The following is a 7,860-nucleotide window of genomic DNA, read 5'->3' on the forward strand; positions in this document are numbered from 1 at the left end:
CCCCGCGCCGGGCTTCCCCGTTGGTCCCTCCTGAGCCGCGCGCGGCCTCCCGGCCCCGCCTTAGCCTTAGCCTCAGCCTCAGCCTCCCTCCCCGGCGGGCGCGGGGGTCTCTCTTCTCCTTTCCCCGCCGCCGGAGACGGGTCCCCGCCTCCCTGGGCTCGGGGCCCTCCTGCCCGGGTTTCCCTAGTGCTTTTGTGTCTCCGTGACACGAGGAGCCGGTCCCGCTGGAGCCGCCGCAGCATCTCCCGGCTGCCGCCCTGCCGGGAAGGGGCCGGCACTTAGGAGCTCCGGGAAGACGGGATGATGAAACTGCCTGGCCCAGCTGGAGTTGCCTTTGCCATGGGGGGAAAGAGCTGCTCCGCTTCCCTCGTGAGATGGGCGGTGGGGGCGTGGGAGATCCTTTGTGGTCGCTGCCCTTGGCTTTCGATTGTCTGGTTTGCCCGTCCCCTTCCTGCCTGAAAAGACAGCCCCAGGTCTCCAGCCCATTGCTGCTGAGGATGGCGCCCGAGTGGGACATGCAGCTCCTTAGCACGAGTTCAGCTTTGAAATTCTTTCAGTGACTTGTCTGGTTTGCCGTCTTTTGGGGGGAGGGGGTACTCAAACGGTACGAAAGGTGCTGGGCCTAAGGTTGGGGGCATGGGAATTGACATGGATGTGCCAGGTGAAGGGAGGAGCAAGTATTGCTGAATTATGTTTAGCTTCAAAGTAAAGGTTATCTCTGTGAAGCCCCATCTGCACTGGGACTGTTAGTGTAAATGACCATCCTAGGGACTGGGTATTTTAGCTCTGTGCCTGTCCGTGCTCATAGCTTGCTTGCGTGATGTGGTTAAAGCGTGTGTGAAGGAACAGGGAAAGCACCATCCAGGTTGCAAGGATCTGGTATTTTGGGACAACAGTTATTTGTAGGCAGATCAAATAGTGCTTCTGTGCTGACTAATTAAGAGGAAGTGCCCCTTTTTAGCAGCCTGAAGTGTCATCAACATGCATGCCATTCCAATGACTCTCTTCAAGCTCTCATCCCCCGCCCCTGCAGTGATTTCTGAACTTGATTTTTTTTTTTTAATGCGACTTGCCAAAGACACATGGGCTTATGCATTTTTCTCTTCAGAGCTTCTTTCATCATAAAGACGTTCTGGGGGAAGGGCAAGAATTAAGGGGTTTTGGCCTTAAAAATAACAAGGCTGTTGGGCCTCTCTTTTTCCTGGTCTTGGCTGTATTTTGGGGGTGGGGCTCCTCTTAATTGAAGTCTGAGCTGTTGATTTATTCACTGAAGTTCTCTTTTCCTTCTCAAGTGTCTTGAGAGTCAAATTAGCGTGTTAGCAGAACCAAACAAACAGTAAAGATTTGAGCAGGTAGACCAAAATATCATTTTGCTTCAATCGGTACACCCAGTCTATTGTGTAGTGTGATGTTACAGTTCTGCCAGTTTTTCAGTGTTCCCTGGCACTCTGCAGTAGATAAGAGTTTCTAAAGGGGAGGGATTCTTGGGAAAGTCTTTGTCTTTTTCACACATTGTAAGAGGCAAAAAGGATACTATTTCCACAATCCCCCCCTCCCCTTGACCAGGACTTGATTAGTTTGCACTTTCTTTTCTCTAATGTGACATTCAGAATGAAATATATCAGATTAATGTAAGGATTTAAAGTCTTGCAGTTTGTTCTTAATGCTGAGAAATAAGGAAGTTTTGAGTCTTCCTTGTTTTACATCCAGCAAGAAGGGGTTTTTTTGTGTTTTGATGAGATCACTTATGAGAAACACTGAAAAATATGCCACTTGTGTTGGTTTTTTTTAAGGGGTGTGTGTGTAATGTTTTGCCTTAGTGGCTCCGGTTTGTAAGGGCAGAAAGAAGTGAAGGGGAGGGAGGGAGGACTTAGGGGGAGCTAGATAAGATGCTGTAGCTAAGGTGGGACTGTAGTGAATGCCTACATGTGATTCAGGTATGAAGTTTGTATGTAGGAAGAAGACTTCATATAAGCCTTTAAAGTTGTAGGGTTTAAGAAAATCCTTTCTCTCTCAGTAGGCAATGGAGCTAGATGGGAAGGGGGACTCCTTCACTACAAAAGCTACTGTAAATCATGGAGCCAAAATGCAGGATTCAGAATAAATGTACCCTGACAGTCGCATCCTCTTTCTGTCACCTGGGGATGGATACTGGACTTGTCACTTTGAGAATGACTGAGTGACTTGATTAGGGTGACACAGGATGTCAAAATCATGGCAGGGAACTGGACCAGTCTCCCAGGTTCTAGACTGGCCACCTTGTTGCTGAGCCCTCCTTGATTCTCATAACAAAATAAAAGCCTATAGTAAAATGTGGAGATGAAAACAGTGTCTACAATATGAAGACAAATGGAAATAGATTACTATTTTTATTAAACTGCTGGCAGTTGTTAAAGACCATGGTGCAGTTGGGGTTTGAAGAATGTTGTGTGCCATCTCCCCTGCTGGATGTGTATGGTATGTCACATAATAGAAAGGATGGGGCACACACTTCCTAAAACGCTCGCTGGGCAGTTACCAGTACCCAGGGAGTCGCTCATTGAGCCTGCAGGGCTCCTCTGGCATGGGCAGGGTTCCTGCCTTGCCCTGCAGCTTCTGTACAAGCTGCAGAGCAAGGTTGTTTGAACCTGCTCAGGGGGGTAGTGGGGAGCTCCCTGCTCCCTCTGCTGTTTCATGGATGCCCAGGTAGGCAGCTGAGGCTCCCAGCTACATGCTCACTTTTTAAAGTTGTAGGGTGCTGTTGGTGGAACATTGGGGTGCCTCTCCCTGATGGTGGGCTCATTGTACCCTGAACCTTTAAAAAGCAAGCTGCCTCTAGGAGCAACTTGTCTGTGGAAATAGAAGCTGGGCGAGGGGGCTTTCCACTCCCCAGCTGCTGCTTCCACACTGGGGAGTGGGGAGGAGGGGATGGACGCTCCCCAGTCTGAGACCTGGTATCCAGGAACTTTAAAGAGTGTCTACAGCTGCGCTCTACCCATGATTTTTAAACCTCTTTAAGCACTCGGATCCAGACAGTAGGGAGAGGTTCTGTGTTTTCTGGGTCCGGACACTGAGGAGTGTTAAAGAGCATGGCTCTCTCCATGTGTTCTTTAAAGCTCCCCAGCTGCCTATGCCCCTGAACACTGAGGGAGCAAAGAGTTGCCAGCCCCTGAACGCTGCTTCCACCAGTGCCCCGCAAACTTAAAACAGGTTAAAAGTTAAAATGACTGGGGCTTCCAGATGCACATTTGCTTTTTAAAGGTCTGGGGCACAGCAAGGCCAAGATTGGGGAGTTGTTCCCTGATGCTGGGCTCAAGAGGCTGTGTTCTGGGTCCTGAGGCTGGCCAATGTGGGATCTCGTACTCAGCTGAGCATTGGGATCTGCCATGAGTTAGCTGGACATGCCACACCGTCAGTTCAAGGTGCAATACAAACAAGTCTCAAATGATGCACATTATGTGTAGAAAATCTTTTAGTTGTTTGCTGTGTTGTTATGCCATAAAATGATTTTAACATGTGGCAGGGTTACTATTTATGATGGGGTTAACACCATAATCGCACCTCAAGTGTAATGTGTACCAGAGCCTTTAGAAATACTTAAGGTATTGTTTCACATTCATTCTCAGACTGTCTTTCTAGACTGTTAGAGATGGCACAAGCTGTCATTAACAGATTTAGTTTTTCATAGTTCAGATGTGTTCTTTCTTGTTTTATGGCAAAATGAGACTTAAGTACAACAACTCATTGCATCTTTGCAGGCTTATAACAAGTTTTAAAAGTATCCTAATGGTAGGAAAACAAAGCTTGAGCCACTTGATTTGTGAGAGGCAGTTCTGAAAAGCGTTTTTTTTTCTTTTTGTAGTCTTCTGTTAGAAATACAGGTACCATCTAACTTGAAAGGTGATTAGCTAGAGAACTGAAAGTGCATCATCACAAAAAATGGCGTCAATTTAGGCAAGGAGGAAAAGGGATTTTTGATTTGCACCATCATATTATTTTGTTAAACAGCTATTTTATTCAATGTATAGTTGAAGCTTTAGTGAAGGAGACATTATTACACTTTTGAATATTTAATGAAGGTATAAGACCAACTAGACCTTGTCTGAAATCCCTAATGGCTTTTATAGATAAAACCAAGGGAGTCTATTTGAAGTTCTTGACCCATTGCGGTTTCCTGCTTACTTTATGCCACTCTTATTCATGTTAAGATTAAAAAGACACTAATCCAGTTTTTAAAAAAAAAGTTATGTGATCTCTGCTTTTTTTAATTTATCCCTAAAGCAGAAAAGTCTAGCAATAAACAGAGGGTCTAACTCTGGTTTTCAGCCTTATTAGACTTTAGGCACCCCTTGAAAAATACCAGCTCTTAGTTTTCATTTGTTTCTTGACTATGAAAAAATAATAGAGCAATTCTTCTGATGCAAAGAACTTAGACCACAGCAGGTCAGAAAGCTTTTGATTAGAGGTGCACCGATACAATGGTCCGATATTCGATTGGCACCAATATAAAGAAAATTTACTATATCAGAAATCGGCCATATCGGGCCCATAATTTGGCTGATAAATGGCCCATGCATGTGCACAGCTGCAGTGCAGCACAGGTGGCAAGGAGCACTGTAGAGAGAGAGCTGCCTCCAACTGGTAAGTCTGGTGTGGTGGGAAGGGGAGGGGGGAGGTAGGGGACTGGAGGGGCAGATCAAGATCCCTGTGGTGAGGGAGGGTATGGGGTTGGGGCTGGGGCAAGTGCTGCCCAGCTAGCACAGGGCAGGCACAGCACAGAGCTGTGGCTCATCTGGAGTGGGGGGGCAGCTCCCACTGCTGCATGCTACTCGGCCAGGAGGCACTGGTCTGGTACTCACCTGCTTGTCCGGTGGCTCCCGCCACTGCTCCTGCTGCAGGGGATGGGCAGGGATGTGCCCGCGGATCTGCACTGGGTGGGCTGGGGCCAGGACTGCCAAGCTCTTCCCAGCAGGGTGGGGCTGCGCTGGGAAGAGGGGGCGGGGGGAAAGGAGACCTACAGCTGCAAATTCACCATAGCCACTTCCCAGCGCAGGCCCACCCCACCAGGAAGAGGTTGGCACAGCCCTGGCCCCAGCCTGCCCTGCACAGATCTGGGGGCAGGCCCCCCCACCCTCCCAGATAAGCAGTGGGAGCCACCGGACAAGCAGGTGAGCACCAAACAAGCTGCTGGACCAGCAGCTCCCAGCCAAGTGACTTGCGGCAGCAGAAGCCATCCCCTTCCCCGGGCAAGCTGCGGCTCTGTGCCACACCTGCCCCAGCTGGGCAACACTTGCCCCAGCCTCTGCCCTAGCCCCACACCCTCCCTCACCACAGGGGCCTTGATCTACACCCCTAGTCCCTTTCCTTCCACCATACCAGACTTACCAGCTGGAGGCAGCTGTCCATGCTGCTGGGCTAGGCATCGGAAGCCGGATCAGCGTTGGCCGATGTGCCTCCTTAAAAGTCGTATCAGCCACAAAAATCTCTATCGGTGCACCCCTACTTTTGATGCTGTGGACTTCTATTTGAAATCTCTGGCTGAACTTGTAAATCAGTGCTAATATTGCCCAGCATACCACAACAGGCATAAAAGGATCTCACTCCACTCCAAAGTGCAGTGGCAGACTGGTTGAGATTCTCTGGTCTAATTAATCATCTTGCATCTTTAACTATTCATTTTTCATCTTTAAGAAATGTTTAGCATATCTTAGCTCATCTTGAAAGTATTTCTCATGTACTACTTGGTTATTTTTATCAGATTTAATGAGAACTTAAATCTTCATCAGCGATGTGTAGTTCGTATTTTAAACTAGTTCCATTTGGTGATCAAAGTCTAAATGGAGAAACTCCAATTTTCCAGGAGAGTAATTTTGAAATAGTGAAGAACCTCTTGGGAGATTTCTTTTTCTGATTAAAACTCCATGTGCTCCAACAATGAAATAAGAAATGTTTTTTTGTTTCCAGGTACAATGCACTCCTTAAACGCGTCTTGCTCCCATCTAGATCAATTCCCTTACACCTTTTAATTTATCAAGGATAAACTATTACAAATATAGAGTTTTCCCTTTGATGTTATTTAGCACAAATCTATTCTATATAGGCTTTTGAACTATAGCTGTACTGGCAATGCCTCTATAGGAGATGGAGTTTTCACTGGCAAGTGGTTTTACTTGAATTTTCACGTTGGTCCGGCATGTGACTTCCACACTCCAGACAAGGGATCGGTAACCCCCGGCACATATGCCAGAGCATGGCACACAAGGCCATTTTGCCGCTGGCCACAGAACCCAGGCTGCTTTCAGGAGGCTGCAAGCCATGTTGCGAACAGCATGGGCTCCATGGCAGGCAGCAGCTGTCCAGAGCCCAGGCTGGCTGGAGCCAGCAAACCGTCCAGAGCCCAGGGCAGCAAACATCCTAAGCATGGACTCCATGGTGGTGGCAGCTGCCTCTGCCATGCCAGTGCCAGGGCTGCAGAGCCCCCCAGCACCACCTCCGTGGCAGCGTAACCCCAGTCCCTTTCCTGCTGTCTGCCCAGAGGCATGCATCCAGCCACCACCAGCAACAGGGATCGGGGCCCTTGCAGCTTCCCTACCTCTGGCATGCCAAATCAAGGCATAGGAGTAGGTTGAGTTGTTTTTGGTACTCCAGCCAAAAATGTTGCTGACCCCTGCTCCAGACCGTTATATCTGGCAACTCTTTTTAGCATACATCTAGTCTTAGCTTTGTGGTTGAAGACCAAGAAAAAATTCTTAAAACACATTTACATGATACAGTTTAAATTAAACCTTTTCGCATTAGAGCTGGCTGTCTTTTGAAAGCAGCATATTCAGATTTCAAAAATTAGAGGATATTTCAGTCTAAACATTTTTGACATGTCAATAGATATTTTTTTATCAACCAAGATGCTACAGATAACCTTCATATAAAGTGGACTTTATCTGATACTTGACTGAGCAATGTAGGATGTGCTGATGAAACTAATTTGTAGTTTCAAATGGACCCCACCCCCCGAAACTTTGAGCCTGGTCATCTGCAGTAACATCTGTTACGTGTGAAATCCTCTTCCAGATACTTAAGAGCAGCTGCTCTGAGGAGCTGGCAGTCTAAGGTAAACAAATAGACCTGTCAGGGGAATAGATGATTCAAATACAAGGCAGCTTAGTTCATTATAGACAGTTTTCAGGACTATGTTTTTGGGAGAGAGTAATGGTGGACAAGGTAATAGTGTACCTTGCAGAAGGGCTCAGTGAACTTATTCTGTACTACATGAAAGATGACAAAAGTGATTGTGACAAATAAGTGCATGCTATTAGAGTGCTTATGAAAAGGGAGGGGACAGCCATGGCAGGAGTAAGCATAGGGAGCTATAGTTATACAGAGCACTGGTACTCAAACTTTTTTGGACCAGTGGACCATTATCACCATTAATTTCTTGTAGACCACCATGCAACCTCATTTATTTGAAAATACTTTAACGGTATTTGGGGCTCAGTGCCATTTGTGAACTACCTATTACGGCCTTATGGACATAGTTTGAGAACAACTGATAGAACGTTTGATGGTAGTGACAAGAAGCTTAGACCTTGTTTACAAGAGGAAATGACCAGAATAGCTAGGGGATGCACCGATACAGATTTTGTTGCCCAGTGGTCCATTATTAACCAGCCGTATCAGCCAATACCAGTCCAAAAGCTGATATGCAGCCCAGCAGCTTAGACAGCAGCGTTCAGCCAGTAAGTCTGGGTGGTGGGAGGAGTGGAGGAGGGAAGATCAAACCCTCACGGTGAGGGAGGGAGTGGGACAGGGACAGGCTCTGCCCAGCTGGGGTAGGGTGGACTGTGGGAAGCAGCTGCAGGTGGCTTGTCTGGGGGGGGGGGGGGG

The sequence above is a fragment of the Alligator sinensis genome, unplaced genomic scaffold (genome assembly GCF_000455745.1).
Source record: "Alligator sinensis unplaced genomic scaffold, ASM45574v1 scaffold31_1, whole genome shotgun sequence".
Classification (NCBI taxonomy): domain Eukaryota; kingdom Metazoa; phylum Chordata; order Crocodylia; family Alligatoridae; genus Alligator; species Alligator sinensis.